Consider the following 23,137-nt stretch of genomic DNA (forward strand, 5'->3'; position numbering starts at 1 on the left):
AAGAAGCCGACGTGGCCAAGAAGCCGACGTGGCCAAGAAGCCGACGTAACTCAAGGACTACAGAACACTGGGGAACAACTAGAGCTTTAAAACAGAAAAAGTGCACCGGACTACAGTCTCTACTGACGAGGTAAGAGAAAAGCAAAACTATATTAGAATTTGCTGCCATAGAATTTTTGAGAGACTCACTATGGGAGATTCCCTATCCCTAGAACAGAAACAATACATTCATATAGCACTCCTTAAATTATTAATGATTATCCAACAATACTGCCCTTGGTTTCCCGAGCAAGGAAACTTTGATCTAGATATTTGGAAATGAACAGGTAAAACACTAAAGGAACACCGTATGGAAGTCACCAATGTTCTGCCGGAGGTCATTCTTACATGGCCTGTATTTCATATGACTACTCTCCCTCTGAGGTCAGATCATGTTTATGAAGATACAGACCGACCCAAAGTAAATAAAAAAAATTTTCCAAGGAACCTAAGCCTCCTTATTGTCAGCTAGTCCCTTTGGCACCCCAACATCCAGAGCACACTGGCTCCCCCTTTTGTCATTGGGAAAAATCTAACCTTTTAAAGGAACAAAAGTTTTCCTCTGACATCTTTACCCTGATGCTACAACCTATTAAGAATGCCCTTACAGTGTTTACAGATGCTTTGGGGAAAACTTACAAGGATTCTTGCCTTTGGAAAACTGGAAAAACTGCGAACATATATGCTGATTTGGCTCTACTCAACATTCAGAACTTTGAGCTATATTATTAGCTATAGAAACCTTCTCCCAACCCTTAAACATTGTCTCCAAGATGTCAAGGAGTAAAGACCACCCACTTCAGATTTCTCCACCAGTGTTCCAGGTAAAAATGAACCATGGGGGACAAATTGGCTTAGGTGGACCCAAACATAAGTTTGTTGGTTTGAAATAGACCTGTTATCAAAGGTCAAACAAGCTCATGTTATGACTTAAAGTAATAGTTAACTTTGTCTCAAACTTTTCATGGGTAATTGTTAGATAGCTTTCAAAGACTTTAGTAAACAAATTTCCCAATAGTTAAATTTTAAATGAAATCTTTTTGACCAATTAGGTTTCTTTGGTATGTTAAGTTACTCTGGAAGCACATTCAAACAAATAAGCCTTTGGTTACATTTGAGTAAATGTTGTGACCATTCTAGAGATTATATGCAATTCCTAGCTTTAATATTTTTTTAGTATGAGGTCATCACTTGATATTTTGATTATTGAAGCGTTATGTGCCACAGACATAACTGAATTTCCTTGTCAATTGCATTATATCTTTTAATCATGTTCATTCATGAGTCTTTTTGTCATAGTTTTGACTCTTGTTGGAAGATTTCTTCACAGCTATAACTTTCAGGAGACAGAGATGATCCTTTCTATTCAAGGAGGCTCTGTTTCCCCTGAACTGTCCCCTTTCATGACTCCCCTATATCTACCCCACCAAAACAACGTTGACCCATATTTAGGGACATCTTTACACCCTTATTCAGCAGGAAGAAGTTACAGAAGAGAAGACTACCCACCTTCAGCAACCTTAAAGATTTTAAGGGTCAAAATTGTTCAGGGGAGAAATGATGTGGGAAACAAAGGCAGAAGGAAATGGCAGATAAAATTAAATTTCCTCAAAACCCACAAAGCCAAGAAATTGTAGAACGAAGTGCACAAAATTAAAAATATGTTAAAAAAAACAAAGATGGGATAATTATCCATAGCTGTCTACATTACCACCTTAAATTCTCCTCAATTGTGCTATAATCACTTTTAAGTTTTCAAATTTTGACCCTCAAGGACTAACAGCATCTGAGCTACCTTCTTCTAAATTAGATAAAACCTATCACCCTATCGTGCTCGTTCAAAATTCTCACCTGGGGTCGAGGATATGTGTGTTCTTTCAGATTCCAGACCTCTGAGGATTTCCTCTTGGTTGGTGAAGCTATAACATGGCATGGTGGAGACCCTCAGAATATCTTCCAATCAACCAGGACTTCCGGAGAATGACTCTGAATGAGCGACCACCGCTCCCATTTTCCAAGATGGAGGAAGCCTCTTCACGGACTCCACATCCTGAAGCCACTCGACAAATGCAACTCCTTGCCTCTGATATATGGGGAAGCCTTAAATGCCTGTCTAACTAGGCCGGCATCCTCTTAGAACACAGTGGTATTGCATATACCCCTGATTTGCATCTAATGACCATGATCTCCATCACTGGTATTCATTAACCAGGCAAAGTTAAATCATAGGCTTCTTAATCATGGGGATCCTAGCTGTGGTAAGCATCATAACCTCTGCTACCATTGCTGGAATTAGTCTTCACTACACTATCAAATTGAACATGTACTTAATCAATGGATGGTCAAATCCTCCATTCTACTGTGATAGAAATGTTAGATGTAACATTACACCAACAACTACAATCCTCCGAAGAACTAAGAAATAAATGGGTCGACTCCTGGTCCTTTTGGAAAGACTTTAACTCTCTCTCTCTTGGCTAATGCCCGTCTCAAATTCTGGATAACTCTGGGAAGTGGAATACTTCTACTGTGCCTCTTTTTATGTCTTTTACAAAATCACCCACCAAACTACCCGACAGCAAAAAAAGGATCGGAAGCTTGTCATGACAGTCCTCGTATGTAAACTTAAGATGAAGAAAAACGAAAAAGGGAGAACTATGGGGAAATAGGTTCTACTTACATAAGGGTTAGAAAAAAAGCTTAGGGCAGAAAGACCCCACCATGGGTTGAAAGCGCCTGAGGTCAAGTAGCGAGATATGGTAATGGAATCACAAGTAACTTGTTATATCACCTGCAGCAAATTACTTTCCATCTGGTGCCAATATACCTTGATCAGAAACTCTGCCCCCCAGAGCTTTTGCTTACACACAATTTAACAATTACTATCTGATTGTTTTCTTCACGGTCACCACGTGTCTAAGATCTTGTTTTCTTCACATTCACCACATGTGTAAGATCTTGAGAGCTCAATAAATATGGAGATGAAACTTCTGTTCAGTGCTCTTGTCTCCTCCCGGACCTTAGCCTGTCTCATATTCAATTCTGCATCCACTCTCTTCCTGGACAAGAGACAACTCCAGACTATGTGACAGCAAACCAATAGTTTACTTGCATAATTTTAATTGTTACGTATTTTGGAGATAGGCACTTTAACTGCTTTTCCTCATAATTTTCTAGCTTCACTTAAACTGCTTTTCTCTCTTTAGTCCCTTCTTAAATGCTTTTGCCAAGGAAAAAGATCTTCCTCTGTCCCATGGTCCCTCTAGTTGGACTAAGAATCAAATTGACAGGAGATAGATTAACAGGAGAAAATCAAATTTAATAGTTGTATACACAGGGAGTTGGGGAGGTGTGTGTGTGTGTGGGGGGTGTGTTGGGGAATTCACACAGACATGAAATTCCAAAGCCAATGAGGCATCATGAAGCTTATATGAGCTAAGGAAATGGGTGGGGGCCTGAAGATAATACAGGGGAGAAAGCTTATTAACAAGAACAGGGAAAGAGATATTTGAAAAAACAAGATTGTTCTATTATGTCCTTATGTTCTATTAAGGAATTCTAAGATGAATTCCTTCAGTAAAAGGGTCCTTTGTTAATACTTCTCTTACTGTATCAGAATTTCCTTTCCAGGGTAAATTTACATAGTTATGGGGAAGGCAGAGAAAGAGCCTTTCCTGCATCTGCTGGGTTTTCCTTACTTTTAACTTGAAATAGTCTTTATGCCAAAATGGCACCTTTGGGGGTAGCCTGCCCTGGTTCCCTACATTTTACTATTTGAAATAATGGAAGAGAAAAAGTTTGAATAAGAGATAGACATATTTCCTAATGATCTGGCAAACTTGATGTGGCATGTCTCAGTTGGGATTATTCTAAAAGTAATGGAATAAATTCTTAGCTCTTTTCAGAATGTTAAGACAATTGTACCTGTTTTATTTATTTATTTTTTCCAACAGAAAATAACTGAAGGAGAGAAAATGAGAAAGGGAGAAGGAAGGAGGGACAAAGGACAGAGGGACAGAAGGACAGAGAAACAGAAAATGAAGCACATTTCTTTATTTTTTCCATTTTAAGTCTATTTAGAAACAAAACAAAAATTTCCTAAAATATGAAAGCATAAATAGAAGTGGTGGCAAAGAAAGAGCCAAGAAAGGTCAGTGAAACAAAATACAGCTTGGTAATCTCACCAAATTTAGGAATATGTATTCATTATTTATGTAAATTTGATTCCTGAGGTCACTAATACGACTTACAAAATGTCACTTTTGCTTACTTCTTCTCCCTTTCTTCTTTCTCCCTCCCTGAGAAAATTATAATAGCTGGAAGTTTCTCTTCCTTCTCTCCCTTTAGGTATATGAAATTCCAGGACAATTCTACACAGTCTAACAGTTAACTGGGAAGCACCACATTATCTCACTCAGCTTTCTTGTGTATTTTGTGATTTGTAGATGCCAAAATGATATATTACCCACCAAATGTAGGAAAGAAGGCTTTTATGAAACTCAAACAAATATAAGACAGAATATAGTACTTCTCTATCCTTTGAGGTATCTAGCCCTGTTAGTTTATCTTTATGTAGATGTTCTATGATACTGCAGTTTCCTCTTACTTTTATACCCAGTTTTATAGTTCCAAGGTCATCCTTTTCATTGCATTAAAACCTTACTTTGTGATATGACTCACCTATTTCGGTCCCATTGTAGCTTAGAGAATGTCCCCAGCCTCCCTATTTTTCTTCTTTTTTATATTGTTTAGACTGGGATCAAGAAACCCTATTATATGACTGAAGAAGTGAAGGGACAAATGAAAAAGAAACAGACACCTTGAAAGAACAAATTAAAAGGCACAAAATGATCCCATTCAACCTTATATTGACCCATACTTTTACATATTTTGCAGGATATTTAAAAACAGCTTTGTGAATTTAATATGTAAGGAAGGGACCCATGTTGTTTCTATTTTATTGCTATACATATCTTCAGAAAAAGTGGGAGCGATGGATTGTATACATGCACACAGTAAGGTCACAAAATAAGCAATGTCTGTTTTCCGGATCACTAATTTTTCAGTTTCCCTTTTCTAGGTTGTAAGTCTAGTGAGCCAGAAAATCAAATATATATTTGTCACAATGACCACCTAGGTGCTTGAGTAAATAAAAAAATTAAGGACATGGAAAGGAAAAGGGGAAATGATGTTTCTAAGGAATTAAATAGTGGTGAAGGAATACAGTTTAAATCAAAGTAGATAGAGAATGAGAAATCATGGAAAACATATGAATGCCCAGGACAACAATCTTCTTGGGAGACAATGGAAAGAATTACCTTAAAGTTAAGAACAGGAATGAAAATACCTGAACAATTGTGTTATAAACAAATTTGCTGTGCGGACTCCTTCATACTAGCAGGATGCTAGAAGCACCTGTCCAGAGCTTACAAGAGTCATGCCTTATGTCTCTCCTTCCTCTTCCTTGAAAATGTTATGTAATAAGGATAGGACATAGGCACAGTTACAGCAGTGTGTGTACATAGTGTATTTTCCTTTGACAAGGAAAGGTAAACCTATGCATGGGCAGGTTATTCCAGAATGTTGAAATATTCTAAGATGGAAAAACACAGAAGAAAGGAACTGCACTTCAAAGCTCATGGCTTCTATTGATAGTCATTCTTTTATTCTTGTTGTCTTCTATTTTGTGGATATTCATTTAGCCTGCAGCCAGAATGACCCTTTAACATATCTATTGACTTCCTCCACTGATTTGTCCTTGCACAATGGAGGCACATGCTATCTTTCCTGATAAGTTCTAACTATGAACTGGCTGCAATGTAACAACCCAGGGGTATTGTGTCCCACACTGATATTGCAGCTAGCAGATAGGATATAACCACCAAATAAGAGCACCTCATTCCATGTGGGTGGAGGAAAAACAGAAAAGTGGAGCTGATTTAATACTGATGCATATATAGACCTGTTCACTATGCACTTGATTACTATTTAGGTCGAGTATCTGCAAGAAACTCAAATTTCACAAACCTAGGCTCTCAGCCCATAATATTCTGCCCATACCATTTTTCTGTCCCCTATTTGAACCCAGGAAAAGTCTCTACTGAGTTTTTAAACTGCAATATTGGTCTGTCATCAATAACATTCTCTGTGTTTTTAACCTCCAACATTTCTTTCAGCATTTTATTCTTCCTGAAATCTGATTCTCCCTTGAGGACATTGGCTGCCCTGAGCTTTTTCAATTGATAACTGTTTTCTATCCACACCCTTCTTTTCCCCCTTACTATTTGAGTCTGGCAATTTTTAATTTCTGCAATCTGCAATTTCCAGATAATTTTCCCTTCTCCATCCCTAAAAGGTACACGCTGTTTGATCTGTCCTCTGATTAAGTTATCCATTATCCTTGTTGCAGTTCTTTCCTGACTCAGGTCAGGAATGTCCTTGAGATTTCTTATTCTTTCCCTACCAGTTCTCCAATGATTTCAGTACATATGAAGATAATTTTTCCAATACACTAGTGCCTTGGATCTTTGACTTTTTCTCCTCAAATGATAACTTTCTCCCCCATATCTCAATCAGCCTCTCTCATGATTATAGTCTGAGCTTGTCATTACTAAAATATGTAATCTCTCTACAATTTTAATTTTCAGTATCCCATTTTATGAACACAATCTTCCATTCTTTCAGCTTAGTTAATTTAGTACTTCACCTCTACAAGCCTTCAACCCTTGAGATCGTTAATCCATTTTCTTTTTAATTTTTTAAATGCTTATTTATTTTTGAGAGAGAGAGAAAGAGAGAGCACAAGAGCAAGTGGGGGGAGGAACAGAGAGAGAAGGAGATAGAATCTGAAGCAATCTCCAGGCTCCAAGTTGTTAGCACAGAGCCCGATGCAGGGCTCGAACTCACAGACCTGAGCCAAAGTTGGACATGTAACTGACTGAGCCATCAAGGATCCCCACACTAATCCATTTTCAATTGTCCTGTCCTTACTTCCCCTATACCCTTACTTCCTTTGATAACCAGTTTAAATCCTATGCCCAATCATTTATTTACTCCATTGAATACACCCTCAACTTCCATATCTCTGTTTGTGCTTCAGTTATACAAGTGAATATGGTTGGAAGAAAAAAAAAAAAAAAAAAACAAAATCAAGCTAAATAGTATAAGCTAGCAAAGTGTGTCATTCCAAAATATGCCACTTTGGCATAGGATTATTTTGACCTGGAGGCTATTAAGTAGATACAAGGAAAGTTCTTTGACTTCCCTCTATTTACCTAAAACCAGGAGATAAGTTTGCAAAGGTGTCTTCCCTCCCCTGTCTACTCTTCTCTACCAAGAAGCATAAAATTTTATTACAGGAGACTTTAGGCCTTTATCAGCTTGAGAGACAACACCAGAAGATTCTACATAACAAGCTTTACTAACTAGCCCTTATCTTCCATACATTTGCCTTCCCACAACATGCTACCTCCAAGACTCAAAGTATTTTTCCTTTGTCTTATCTCTTGTATAAAAATGTATTGTTATATTGCTAAATTGTTATTATAAACTCAAATTTTAACCAACCCTCATTTACTCAACCCTGAGTTTCTCTCACATGGATATAAGGTACACAGGTAAATAAACTTCCCTTTTGCTCTTCTTAACCTGTCTTTTGTTATAGAGCCCCAGGCAAAAACCTGGAAGGGTAGAAGGAAAATATTTTTTCTTCCTTCCTAATAGTCTCATTTTACATTTATGATCATAATCTCAGTAATCACAGAAATTATACTGTATTTCTCTAGTTTACTCTGTCTCTTACTCTTTTGGATAGTGCTATTTAAAACATGGTCCCTGGCCTACAGACAGTCTGAAATGTTTGCTACTAACTTGCAAGATATGTAGTGGAGTTTAAAGAAAGCATTTGTGATATTTTATACCAATTTGCTCATCAGCTAGACCCCAAGACCTGATCTTTACTCCCCACCTGCTTATACTCACTGACCTTTGTGCCACATTTTTCCTTAAGCTATTTCTAGCCTATCTCTTAACTCAGGCAGATGGAAAGTGAAACCATCCCTCCAGTGACAGCAACTGCCCTGACAAGACCTCCAGGCTGCCCAGACCTCCCAGACCACCCAGTACAGTTTAAGCTCAACGCGTGAATGCAACCTGTGGAGATAGACCATGGAGTGACCTCTCGAATGGCCACCTTTATCTCTTTATAATACTAAAATCTCTACCCAAAGAGTCGCACCAGCTTCATTTACATAACATATAACGTATGTAGAGACATGCTTCCTTTGGGTACATGTGTGACTATATGCCTGCTTCTATATATGATGACAAGGCTTCTCTATCCAAATATTCATCCCACGCCTCAACAAAAGGATTCCCTTGCTTGATGAGTCAGCTTTGGAAACCACTCCCGTGATCTCTTTATTCGCTGAAAATAAAGTTTTGTGTGACGAATCAACCTAGTACAGTGTCTGACTTACCAAGAAGTGAACTTACATTGGTTCAGTTATAATTTGACATACTCATTTTACGTCTAATGAATATTTTTTAAATTGGATTTATATTTTATGACTGTTTACATTTTAACTTTTTGAATAATTTTTTTACAATTTCAAATGTATCCCACCACATATTAGGAATCAAAAGAAACAAAAAGAATCTGGTCCTTCACCACAGATAGTTTGAGATACACTATCTTAGATTTATTTTTGATACTCCTCTGTCTCAAACAGCTATGGCTTCACTTTCCTATACTTGGCCCCAGCTTCCTATGCAATACGAAGTAGATTTCCACACCACCAGATCTACTCACCTACCAGTGTCTGTAAACTTTTCTTGTGATATCGTGCTTCAACTACCTATCACTGGTAGAGTACAACTCTTCCATTGTGCACTAGAACCCTTAGCTTCTGGTCTGCTCATAGACATTGCTCCAGCAAGACATCCAAGGTGACTTTATCACCACATTATCAGCCTTCACAGGATCTTTCCCAATGATGTATACATGTACCACAATTTCTTCACCTTAAAAAAAATAATTTCTCTTTACTCCGTTTTTTTTCCAGCTACCATTTTTCTCTTTCTTTTTATTCCCTATTATGGCAGAACTCCACAAAATAGCTATTTGAATTTTTGTCAACAATTTCTCTCCTCTCATTCAACCTCTCTTGATGTCATTCCATTCAGACTATACGTAATCTGTTCCCCAAATTTATGTTTCTGATTTCATTCTTTTCTCTCCCTCATTGACTCGGCTCTAGCCATAATGTTCTCCCATGCTATTCCTTAAACATGCCAAGTTTCTTCTATTTTCATAACCTTAGCATTTACTCTTCTGTCTTGACTGTTCTTCATAGCTGCATTACTAGCTCCTTCTTTTCCTTAAGTTATTAACAAAGAGATCACTTTGTCATTGAGGGACTTACTTAAACCCACAATACTCCTTCAAACAAAAATTATTACATGTTTCATATACCTGTATATTATCATATATATGTATATATTACATTACATAATTAGTTTTCTTGCTGCTGCTGCTGTAATTGTTTTGTGGTTGTTATTTTATTATCACTATCATTATCATTACCTGCATCCTCTCTTTTTGGAATATAAAGTTCATAAGGCAAGAAATTGTTACTTGTTTCATTCATTGCACATACACAGCAGCTATTTGACAGAAAAAAAGTATGAAGCAAAACAGGATTACAAGCAAATTATCTAAACATAATACAGATGCTTTAAGAAAATACAATAACCAACATTATATAGTGATGAATAAAATCTGCTTCTATTAAAATCCGGAATTAAGGATACCTGTTATCACTACAAAAATAACAATGCTTTATTATTTCTAATTACTTCAGTAAATGCCTAAAAGTATCTATATTGAAAAAGAAGACATAAAAATGTTTACATGCAACTATGAAAAGATGCTTGAATTAACAGATGATTCAGTAAGATGCACAAAAGTATGCTAAATTTACAAAGTCTATACTTTTCCTACATATTAACTTAATTAGAGTGTAAATGAAAATAAAAATGTCTCATACAAAATGGTACCTCAACTATAAAAAAGAAGAGATAAAAACAAAGCAAGCCATACACACACACACACACACACACACACACACACACACACCACAGTTTCAATGAATAGCTTTACATAATCCCTGAATAAATGGAAAAAATAATCATAGGAAGAAAAACAATGTATTACTGTCACAAAGTAAAAGGTATTACAAATTAATAAACATACTAATGCAACTCCAATAAAGATCCCCAAGTGGATTTGATTGAAGATTTTAAGTTCAGAGTGACAAATAGATAACTAAGAAATTATAAAAAGTTTACTTTTCAAAGGAAAAACGTGTAAAGAAAGATATTAAAACTTAATAGGAGGACTATACTCACAGAAGTACAATGGAAACATTCAAATTAAAGATAAAAGATGTCTATTATTACTACTGATACTTAACATTTTTCTGGGGTTAAAAACTAATGCAATTTAAAAAGGGAACAAAATAATAGGCATAACACTAGATATAAATCTGTAAAATTATAATTATTTTCAGTTTTATTTTATATCTAGACAACCCAAGAGACTCAACTAAAAAGTATTATAAATAAGAAGAGAATTCAATAAATAAGCAGGCACAAGATTAACCTAGTAAAGGGAAAATCCTTCCAATATACAAATAACAAAGACTTAGAAAATTTACAATATACTAACAGGAAAATGATAAAATGTTTTTTAAAGTGGGAAAAAGCTAATTATGAAGTTCATATGGTTGCTTTCTCTCTCCTCTAGCCATCCAAGATGCCCAAAACAAAGAAGACTAAAGGGAAGAAGGTGGCCTTGGTTCCTGGTGTTGTCAAGAAGCAGGAGGCCAAGAAGGCAGTCAATCCCCTATTTGAGAAAAGGTGCAAGAATTTTGGCAGTGGAGACTACCTTCAGCCTAAAAGGGACCTTCCCACTTTGTCAAATGACCCACTACATCTGGCTGCAGCGACAAAGGTCTAAAAACTGTCTACGAGTGTCTTCCATGTTTAATCAGGTCACCCAGATCTTGGACCACCAAACAGCTACTCAACTACTTAAGCTGGCTCACAAATACAGACCAGAGACAAAGCAAGAGAAGCAGAGACTGTTGGACCTGGGCTGAGAAGAAAGCTGCCAGCAAAGGGGATGTCCCTACTAAGAAGGCACCTGTCCTTTGAGCTGCAGTTAATACTGTTACCACCTTGGTGGAAAACAAGGAGGTTCAACTGGTAGGGACTGCACATGATGTGGATCCCAAACTGGTGGTCTTCCTGCCTGCCCTAAATCGAAAGATAGGGATTCCCTACTACATTATCAAGGACAAGGCCAGGTGGGGCACCTAGTCCCCAAGAAGACCTATACCACAGTCACCTTTACAGTATTTAACTCAGAAGACAAAGGAGCTCTGGCTAGCTGGTAGAAGCAATCAGGACCAATTACAAGGACAAATATGATGAGACCTGCTGTCACTGGGGAGGCAATGATCTGGGTCCAAAGTCGGTGGCTTACATTGCCAAGTTGGAAAAGACAACAACTAAAGACCTGGCCACCAAACTGGGCTCAGTGTATGTTACTGGATTTTCTGTACATAAAGGTAATAAAAACTTTTCTTTCAAAAAAACAAAACAAACTAAGGTTCATATAGTTAAATAAACGATATAATCAACAAATAAATTCTATAAATATTTCTAGAAAAGATGACAGAATTATTATGCACTAGACCTAATAAGTTGTTAAAATTAATTTTAAATATAGTAATTAAAAGAAATAGATATAGAATTTAATTCTACATAATGAGACATTAAAGTATTAGAAAAATATGGAATAATTTAAAAAATAATAACATTGTCATGGAGATGTTTCATTTTTATTTTGAAAGCAACTAGAATGACCATAAATTTTTAAAATAAATTTAAAAACTAAAAAAATAAATATAAGGAAAAAAGAATTACAATTAATACAGCCAAACCTGGTATACATTTACAACTCATATAGCAAATACTATTTCTTTAACATATTAATAGACCAAATTTTTAAAAGCAATAGAAAAATGGGCAAATACCAGTGATTGTTAAACCTATGAAAGGTTGCTGACCTTTTATCATGAGAGAAATGAAAGTTAAACCTATGAAAGGTTGCTGACCTTTTATCATGAGAGATATGAAAGTTAAAATTATACTTAAATACTTTTACACTTAGCAGACTACTAAAGACTAAACGTTGTTAACACAGAGATCCAACATGAGTATAGGTAAACACATCCATGAAATTTTTGTAAAGTTAACTGTTCCAACCTCTATACAGAAATATTTAGAAATGTATATTAAATCTAAAAGATGAATAAATTTTATCCCACTGTTCCAAGTTCTAGGAAATTATCCAACAGAGTTGCACTTTTGTGAAATATGTCTACCAAGGTATTAATAAACAAATTATTAGATTAATAAGGTAATCCATATTCAGTGCTTGTAAATCTGTTGTTTTCTTTTGATGATTGGTAAGTTATTTAAAATATACAAGTATACAAAGGTCATAGTCTTTTATATATTGTAAAAATTCTGGAAACATTGAAAATATAAATATACTATGAAAGTAGAAGGCATTATTCTTACATAATAAAAAATTATTTTAAATCAGTATGATACATATATTTAGTAAGAGGAAAAGTAAAAATCATCAATAGATGCAAAAAAAAAATATTGAAAAATACATTTGTTCATGATAAAGACTTCCAACAAAGTGGGCTTAGAGGGAACACACCTCAACATAATAAAGGCCATATATGAAAAACCCACAGCTAAACTCATCCTTAATAGGGAAAAAGTGAGAGCTTTTCCCTGAGGTCAGGACCAAGAAAAGATGTCCATGCTTACCACTTTCATTCAACATATCACTGGAATTAGAATAAATTAACAATTAGATAAAAGGCATCCAAATCGGTAAGGAAGAAGTAAAACTGTCACTATTTGCAGACGACATGATATTATATATAGAAAACCCTCAAGATTCCACTGATAAAACTATTAGAACTAATAAATTCAGTAAACTACAAGATATAAAATTTATGTACAGAAATCTGTTGTGTTTCTATATATTAATAATGAAGCAGCAGGAAGAGAAATTAAGAAAACAATTCTATTTACAATTGCACCAAAAATAGTAAAATGCCCAGGAATAAAATTAATCAAGGAGATGAAAGACTTGTACTCTGAAAACTCTAAGACATTAATGAAAAAAGAAATTTTGATGATACAAACAATTGGGGCACCTGGGGAGAGGGCCCAGTCTGTTAAGTGTCCAACTGACGCTCAGGTCATGATCTCATGGTTTGTGGGTTTGAGCCCTGCACTGGGATCTGTGCTGACAGCTCAGAGCCTGGAGCATGCTTTGGATTCTGTGTCTCCCTCTCTCTTTGCCATTCCCCCTGCTTGTGTGCTTGCTCTCCCTCTCTCTCCCTCTCTCTCTTGCTCAAATAAATAAATAAATAAATAAATAAACATTAAAAAAAAAAAAAAAGAAGAAGATGATACAAATAAATGGAAAGAGGTACCATGCTCATGGATTGGAAGAATTAATAAGCAATCTCCAGATTCAATGCAAACCCTATCAAATAAGTAATAGCATTTTTCACAGACCTACAACACATAATCCTCAAATTTGTATGATACCACAAAAGACATCAAATAGCCAAAGCAATCTTAAGAAAGAACAAAATTGGAGGTATCACAATCCCAGATTTCAAGATATACTACAAAGCTGTGGAAATCAAAAGGGTATGGCACTGCACAAAATACAAACAAACACCAAAAAAATCCAAATAAACAGACACACAGATCAATAGTATAGAGAGCCCAGAAATAAATCCATGCTTATACGGTCAATTAATCTATGATAAAAGAGGCAAGAATATCCAATGAGAAAAATACAGTCTTTTCAATAAATGTTGTTGAGAAAACTGAATAGCTACATGCAAAAGACTGAAACTGCACCACTTTTTTACACAATACACAAAAACTCAAAATGGATTGAGAGACCTAAATGTGAAACCTCAAACCACAAAACTCCTAAAAAGCAAAACAAAACAGGCAGTAATCTCTTGGACACTAGCCTTAGCAACATATTTATAGATTTTTCTCCTCAGGCAAGGGGAACAAAAACAAAAAATAAACTATTGGAATGGTATCAAAATAAAAAGCTTTTGCACAGCAAAGGCACCATCAATAAAACAAAAAGGCAACCTATTGATTGGGAGAATATATGTACAAATGATATATCCAATAAAAGATTAATATCTAAAATATACAAAGAACTTATAGAACCCAACATCACCCAAAAATAATAATAATAATCAGAGTAAAAATGGGCAGAGAACATGAGCAAACTTTTTCAAAACAAGACATACAGATGGCCAACACAACAAAAATGCTCAATATCACTAATCATTAGGAGAATGCAAGTCAAAATTACAATGAGATATCACCTCACACCTGTCAGAATGGCTAAAATCAAAAGGACAAGAAATAACAAGTATTGGATAGGATGTGGTGAAAGGGGAACCCTTGTGCACTGTTGGCAGGAATGTAAATTGGTGCAGTAACTGTGGAAAACAGTATGGGAATTGCTCAAAAAATGAAAATAGAAATATCATATGATCCGGTAATCACACTACTGAGTATTTACACAAAGAAAATGAAAATTCTCTATTCTGTTGATCTATGTGTCTATTCTGTTGATCTATGTGTCTATTTTATTGATCTATGTGTCTAATTCAAAAAGATATACGCTGTTTGTTGCACCATTATTTACAATCACCAAGATATGGAACCAACATAATTCCATCAATAGGTGAATGAATAAAGAAGATACGGTGTGTTTATGTGTGTGCATGTCTACATAATAAAATATTACTCAGAGATAAAAGTAAATGAAACCTTGCCATTTGTGACAATATGGATGGACCTAGAGGATGTTATGCTAAGTGTAATATGTCAGAGAAGGACAAATACCATATGATTTCACTTATATGTGGAATCTAAAGAAAAACAAATGAACAAACAAAATAACTGAAAAACAAGTAGGCTCTCAAATATAGAGAACTGGTGGTTGCCAGAGATGAGGTGGGTTGGGGAAAGGGTATTAAGAGGTACAAACTTCCAGGTATAAGATAAATAAGTCATAGAGGTAAAATGTACAGCACAGAGAATATAGTCAGTAATAGTGTAGTAACGTTGTATGGTGGTGAATGATGACAACACTTATTATGGTGAGCATTAAGTGATGAACTGTCTAATCACCTTGTTATATTAATATAACATTGTATGTCAAGTATACTTCAATAATTAAAACAACAATAACAACATCAACAACAACAACAGGGCCAGTGACTTCCAATCAATCGATCAATAATCATTCCATGTTGGGTAACAAAAATCATTCCACATATCCTGTGGAAAAATACACCCTGATGTGTTTTACAGTAATAAAATTTTTCAACAACACGCATTTTGACTTAAGTTACTTGTTTTTGCTATTATTGCTTTAATTTCCATCTAACTTTGAACATGACAGAATGTCTACCCAGAATAAAGTGATTCTTGAAGGTCCCTGGTGCCACAGGAAAGGCTCCAGATAGATAATCCATATTTCAAATTATTCTCTCCAGAATCTCTTTCATGTTATTTCCAAATTTAATCATAGCAGTTTTTATAGCTACCTGTAATATGTCTTTTCTCACAATACTGTATGTCTTTTGATATATTGGTATCATCTGTCTTAATTTTCTCTCCTGTAAAAAATTCTATTAAGGAAATATTCTAATAAGAAAATTCGAACAACATTCAAAGTACAATAAGATGTGGAGACTTATTAGATGTGTAATGTTAGCTAATTTTTTCAACTATTCACTTCCTCTATTTCTTTTTCTGTAAAATGAGAGTAGTACCTACTGCATAAGATTATTTTGAAGATGAAAAAAAACAATCATTTTGACTTTTCTGGTTCATAATAAATACCCCATAAATGCTCAGTTACACTTTTTCTTTCTCTGCAAATACTCACTCCAAAACCATTGATAACTTATTATTCACTGACTTCACTTATTATTTACCACAACAGGCATGCAATATGTCCTTTTTATATGTGTTGCATTAGTAGTTAGTGAATGGATAGATGGATGATTTTACCAGTCCCCAGTGGCTCCAACTACTGATGGCAACTCTGTTTTTAAAACCTGAAATTCAGATATCTTTCCTAAAATCCAGTTGCATATTCCTAATTAGGCATATTCCTAACTCCTACTATGCAATTCCAGTTAGACGTCTCCGGTGTCTCAAGCTCAATGATTTATAACGGAATGCATAATGTCTTCCCAAACACACAGAAAACCACCCCCTGACACACACACACACCAGAGAGAAACATTCAAATCTTCTACTCTGTCACTTCCTATTTCAGTGTTTGCACCTGAATCCACTGAATCACCCAGACAAGAAACAAGAAAGTCACCATTTTATCCCTTTCCCTGTACACGCATAGTTCTACTGCCTTAATACATTTAAATTATCCTCCTCTCCTCATGTACATTGACCTCCCTAATCTACCTCAGTTGGAATGCAGCCACAGATTTCAGCCAGGTCTCCCTACTTCAAGTTTTACTAATATAAACCATTCTTTATGTTCCATCAGAATCATCTTTTAAAATGAAATCTCACTCTGTAACTTCTCATCAAAGTCTTTGATGGCATGTCCCACAAAACCCGATGAATATCTTTACCTGGCATAGAAGACCATCTGCTAGTTGAGCCCTGGTTTCCTATCTAGTATGTTTTTTCTTGCCAGTTCCCCCATTGAGTGCTATGCTCAGACCATATTTAACTACTTGAAGTTTCTTCAAATTCTCTTTTTCCTTTTCTTCCCTTCATCTCTCCCTCTCTTTCTCTCTCTAGATAAGATTCCACCACCCCATCTCTCTGTCCTTTCTGTGCATCTGAATTTAGCATTCCCTACCAGTAACATCCCTCTTCCAATGGTGCAATACCTGATTAATCTACAGTAGTTCTTCCAAGCTCATATTAAATATAGACCCTTCTTTTTTGGATTCTTATCTGTCCCTTAGAGGATTTAGTAGGCCCAGATTAAATTTATTAACTGGAAGAGAAGAAAAAAGTTTTCTAAATAAAGTATACAGTGCATTGCAAACAGGAATAAGTAAAGTACAGATCACTATTTACCTTTAGGAAAATAGGAGTCAACTTATTGACAATCACCAATAAAAAAACCAGCAAGATAAAGAGAAACATTATTATAGATCTATCATGGGCCAGGGTCTCTGGTGCATGCATTAGTATTCATAGTCTATATTATTGTATTTCATTTACTATTATGTCTTTGCTGCATGGGTTATTAACATTCATGTAAACTATAGTTAAAGAAACCACACTCCATAAATCCCAGGTATATATGTTGCCCCATCAGTGTATCAAGGGTAAGATTAGAAATTTTAACATTAAAACAGAAATATTATCACTAGCTACAATCTATATGTTTTTTAATACTCAAAATTAAAGAAACTGAAGGTTAGATTTCAAATACTTGCCTAATGTAAAAAGGTGTGTGTGTGTGTGTGCACGTGTGTGTGTGTGTGTGTGTGCGCGCGCGCGCGCGCATGCATAGGGAAGAGAGAAAGAGAGATTCTCTGAAGGGAGAGGTTAGTAGAAAAAAAGATATGTACAAAGATTCACATTTAGTATAAACCTCTCATTCCTCTTATTAATATGATCCAACCAAGTCCTTTAAAAATGTAATGAAAATACGTACTTATTAGTACACAGCATAGAAACATTTGCTACCTAGAAACACTGTAGAATAAAATTTCATTTTGTCTGTGTAGTACAGTTGTCCTTAGAATTTATTTCCTTCTATTGTCTAAACTATAATGAATTATGAGCACCAAGAGTGTTCCAGCAATGATTTTCTATACAATGTCTGTGGAAGTGTGACTTTTTAGCTATGACTCAAAGTACTGAAACAACAAACAAACAAGAATATACTGTTATAGGGAGAAAATGAAATAACATTTTAAGTAACCATCTATACACACAGAGAGCGACAAGCAGACCTAATAGAACTAACAATAAACTGAATGTCCATTTGGTGTTGAGTTCTGTCCATTAAGCTATCTAGTTTACTGGATCTCCTTTATTAAATTGGCATGGTGAGAACAGATTGACCGAGTTAAATTAGAGATGTATGCAGCTATTTTTGAGGAATATGATTTGATCACCAAGACAGAATAATCCTCCAGACGGTACTAGCCTCCTTGGACTTTTCCCAGGTTATATACAAGTACTGAGGGTCTGCATGTTGTTCAACTGCAATATGTAAAAACATTTTCCCAGAATACATCAGGGCTCTATTTCCCCCACTGTCAATTGACGTGTGCTCAGGGAGTGCAAACTAATTACCTTAAGCAAAACATAATTAGGGAGGGAAATTTACTCCAAAACATCACATAATACTTCCCACATACAAATAAAAATTATTTCTGAATTACACTTGGCATGATTCATTATTACTGTGTACAACATGTGCAGATAATGGAGACTGGATTATATTAATTATTACTAATAAAGATCAAATGAAACTAGAAAGCCTCACAAAAAATTCATTTAGAAGACATTAAGGTGCTTTTATGAAATATAAAAAGTAACATACACTAGATATTTAAGTTTCTACAAAGCTCCATGTGTATGGTTAGATATTTTGCCAATTTACAGTGTGTCTATGTGCAGGGGTTATTGCTGAGAATGTAGAAGAGTTTTAACTAGAAAGTAGAATAAAATAGGTTATAGGTAAAAATGTATGTCCTTAAGGAATTTGACAAATTATGATTGTACTGATTTTGAATCTTCACTGTTCCCTTTCATTAATACTACTGTTTCAAAGCTTGCATATAAATGTCTTAGATTCCTAAATTGCATAGTAATAATGAATTTCAACAAAGTAGAAATTAATCTGCACAAAAGAAACTCTTTCCTATCCTCAATTCCCCATCTATAAAAGAGAGCTTCACTTTTTTAAAGGCATGGGATTTTCAATTTTATTTCCCTTTCCATTTTAATGTGTATCTAATATCATTCATTTATTCAAAACAATTTAATGAGTTTTAACTATGTGTCACACAATGCACATAGTGGGGTATTTGAAATAAAATGATGAGCAAAAACATACCTGATCTGATGGTAAATTAGTTAAGAAAAATGCATCTGTTTGCAGATATCTACCAAAATAATCATCTATATAATTTCTTAATGCCCCGAAACTGCCAGTTAGGTAAGGAGAAGATATATAGCTTAAACCACAAACTTGAGTTGGAATTTCAGAGTAGCAGAACCTTTATCAAAGATACTTTAAAGAAGGGGTGCCTGGGTAGCTCAGTTGATTAAGAGTTGGACTCTTGATTTTCACTCAGGGCATGATCTCACACGTTCATGCGTTCGAGTACCACATTGGGGCTCAGTGAGGAGCCTGCTGGGGATTGTCTCTCTCCCTCTCTCTCTGTCAATCTCTCTCTCTCTCTCTCTCTCTCTCTCTCAATAAATGAACTTAAAGAAATTTTAAAAAAGAAAAATTAAAGATGTACACGGCACAATGATGGAAGAGTTCATAAATATCTATAAATAAAAATAAAATGCAAACTGCATTTATAGCTGGTATTCAATTCTATGGATACATTTTTGCTTCCAGCTGAAAGCAGAAAATATTGAATTATGAGATACTACAAAATGTCTAAATAATGATGCTAACAAAATTAGCACTTTTTCATTGTTTTTAAAGAATAATCTACTATGAATATTAAATTAGGCCAGCTTTAAAACCATATGAAATGAGACTTATTGGATAACCCTGTCAATTTCTCTGTCATAGAATATCTTCCCCACTGTTACAATTTTAAATACTTTGTCAAATTCAGTTTTAAAAAGACTCAAGCAAAAGGTCTAAGGCACATCAGCCTAATAGACTTAGCATTAGGAAATTAGGTTATATGTTAGTTATAGATGGGAGAAAAGTGCCCACATCTCTGTAGGTTCTCAGAACTGCTGCATATATGTCATCATCATTCCTGGAATACCGGCCAGAGAACATGGCACTTCCTGGACTTAGAAGAACCAACCAGCTTACCAGAATTTCTGATCCCTTGATAAGATTCGAAGTTGTGCTTCTTGCAGGCAAGATGCAAGGGCTTCCAGGAACTGCCTGCCTTAATATTGAAAGATTTATTGAAGTAAAAAAAGAAAAAAGAAAAGGCTAAATGTCTTGGTTCTCCAACTTAAAAAATATATATATGGTACACATAAAAATATCTTATGCAGCAACAACCAATAAGGAACAATGTTGAGATTTGAACCCAAGTTGCAAGTTCTGAACTTGGGCTTTTAAACACTATGCCTGGAAAATAGCCAAATGGATATTTTACTACATACATATTGCTATAATAACTGTTTCACATCTGTTACTTTATGTTAAATGGATTTTTACAAATTTATAAGATATAATACCTAGAAATAATTCTCAAAAACCCACATATACACACATGCAATACATATACAAATACTATTTGCATATTCACCTACACAAAGAATGGAGCCTTTGTGTTCCTGATGGGTGCTACCAATAAGTCCTAATAAATTCTGGATCAACCTAGATACCATTAAAATTTTTGAATATCTCTTTGGATCTTAAAACTGACAACAAATACCCAGGTCACTGAAACCAATCCTTCTTTTGGGATATGTGATTTTAATGATGTTTTCAAGTTTATTCTATATTTTAAAATATTTTAATAAAAAAAAACTACATTCTATTCATGCACTCATTTATTAAGATTGCTCTCATTTTCTTTCCTGAGTAGTAGTATATATAGAGAAAATAAAGCTTTTTCATGTCTGATAAAGTGTTAGGCTTATAGCTGGTCAGGAAGCCAGAAGATGAAAAGCTCACTTTATAAAACCAAGCAGAACACCTATCTCCCAGATATTTTTAAAAAAATGAGGTCAGTTGTGTCCCGCATAGTTGAAAAGTTGGCTTTGATACTCATGGGGAATATTTGCTGGTGGTATAAGCTACATAAGAGTAAGAAGATACAGAACAAATACCAGGACACAAGAGGAATTTAGGTTTAACTACTGTGCACATGAGTGGCTCACCAGAGATAATCCAATAATGAACAAGGGCTTTCTAGAATTGAGGGGAAATTTTATTTGGTGTGCTTGTCAAAACTCCAGTTTCAAGTGCAGAACCCCAATTTAAACTGGTGGAATAGGATGGTATCAAATAAAATGATGGAAAATTTATTGGCTCACTAACTGAAATTCCAGAGATCGGTGTTGTACAACTGAACACAGAAGCTCACATTGTATCATTGGGAAGAACCTAGGGTCCACTATCCTTTTCTCGACTTCTCTTTTCCTCTGTATTGACTTCAGTCTCAGATTCTAAATCTTGGCTCCTGGAAGCTCCAGGGTTTTACCTTAGCTTCCACATCCAGAGAGAAGAGAGCTATCGTCTCCCAACTGTTCCAGTATTACAAAGTTTTTGAGATTATCACAGTAGTGAGTCAGATTTGCCTGGCTACAGGCCTCAGTTTGACCAATTATGAGTTTAGCTTCATAATATCTAAAGTATCATAAGTTCTTTTTTTATGTTTATTTAGTTATTTAGTTTTCCTTATCTCTACATCCAATGTGAGGCTCGAACTGATGACCCTGAGAACAACAGTTGGGTGTTCTTCTGACTGAGCTAGCCAGGTGCTCTAAAAAATGTCGTAACTTCTTCATCTATAAAAGGCCCGTCTCTACAACCAGGATTTTTGAATGATTAGTTACAGAGTCAAACCTCTGGGAAGAAGTCCTGGCGCATAAAAGCATTAGCTAATAATATTTTTTTCTAAATAAGACTTTATAACCATTGACCTAAATTGAATAAAACCTTTGCCTAAATCACTGTAGTTAGAATATTGGAATATTCAGATTAAATTGTGTTAGAGTTAACCAAGTAAATTCTGGAGAAAATGAGGTTAATGTCATTTCCACCCAAATCTATATTGTATAGAGATATGTCTACGCTTGGCTCTGGAGAGTTCATTCTGCTAGTCTTCTGGCCATTTTCTGGGTTATTTAGGCATGTGGGTGGAATCTAAGTGATCAGCAGGATGCAGTGAGCCCAACGCCCTCCTCTGCTGCCATCTTCCTGGGCTCAGAAAAAACAATATAGAATCTAAAAATGCTGTACAGCAGATCAACGAAACCAAGAGTCGTTTTTTTTGTTTTTTTGTTTTTTTGTTTTTTTTTGTTTTTAAATGAACAAAATTGATAACCTCTAGCCAGGCTTCTCAAAAACAAAAGGGGGATGACAAGGGGTGCCTGAGTGGGTCAGTTGGTTGGGCGTCTGACTTCGGCTCAGGTCATGATCTCGCAGTCCGTGAGTTCGAGCCCCGTGTCGGGCTCTGTGCTGACAGCTCGGTGCCTGGATCCTGTTTTGGATTCTGTGCCTCCCTCTCTCTCTGACCCTCCCCTGTTCATGCTCTGTCTCTCTCTGTCTCAAAAATAAATAAATGTTAAAAAAATTTTTTAAAGAAAAGGGGGATGACCCAAATAGATACAATCAAGAATGAAAATGGAATTATTACAACCAATCCCTCAGAAATACAAGCAGTTATCAGGGAATACTATAAAAAATTATATGCTAACAAACTGGACAACCTGGAAGAAATGGACAAATTCCTAAGCACCCAAACACTTCCAGAACTCAAACAGGAATAAATAGAAAACTTGTACAGACCCCTAACCAGCTAAGAAATTAAATCAGTTATCGAAAATCTCCCAACAAATAAGAGTCCAGGACCAGATGGCTTCCCAGGGGAATTCTACCAGACATTTAAAGCAGAGATAATACCTATCCTTCTCAAGCTGTTCCAAAAAATAGAAAGGAAAGGAAAACTTCGAGACTCATTCTATGAAGCTAGCATTACTTTGATTCCTAAACCAGACAGACACCCAGCAAAAA

General features: G+C 35.4%; 1 protein-coding gene, 1 long non-coding RNA gene and 1 pseudogene across 5 annotated transcripts in view; 2 read left to right on the top strand and 1 right to left on the bottom strand.

The window, feature by feature from the left end:
• LOC121030508 (uncharacterized) overlaps positions 1-2,681 on the top strand; it is a 2,760-nt gene extending 79 nt beyond the window's left edge. The window contains exons 1-2 of the long non-coding RNA XR_005790256.1: positions 1-130; positions 1,921-2,681. The exon at positions 1-130 is cut by the window's left edge and continues 79 nt beyond it. This is a non-coding gene — a long non-coding RNA (uncharacterized LOC121030508). The remainder of the gene's footprint in view (positions 131-1,920) is intronic.
• The window catches only part of LRP1B (LDL receptor related protein 1B), a 1,898,953-nt gene that overhangs the window by 863,264 nt on the left and 1,012,552 nt on the right, over positions 1-23,137 (bottom strand). The window lies entirely within an intron of this gene.
• Positions 10,848-11,728, top strand: LOC121030189 (60S ribosomal protein L7a-like; annotated as a pseudogene).

This window comes from Herpailurus yagouaroundi, unplaced genomic scaffold, assembly GCF_014898765.1.
Source record: "Herpailurus yagouaroundi ecotype Mexico unplaced genomic scaffold, PumYag 140, whole genome shotgun sequence".
Classification (NCBI taxonomy): domain Eukaryota; kingdom Metazoa; phylum Chordata; class Mammalia; order Carnivora; family Felidae; genus Herpailurus; species Herpailurus yagouaroundi.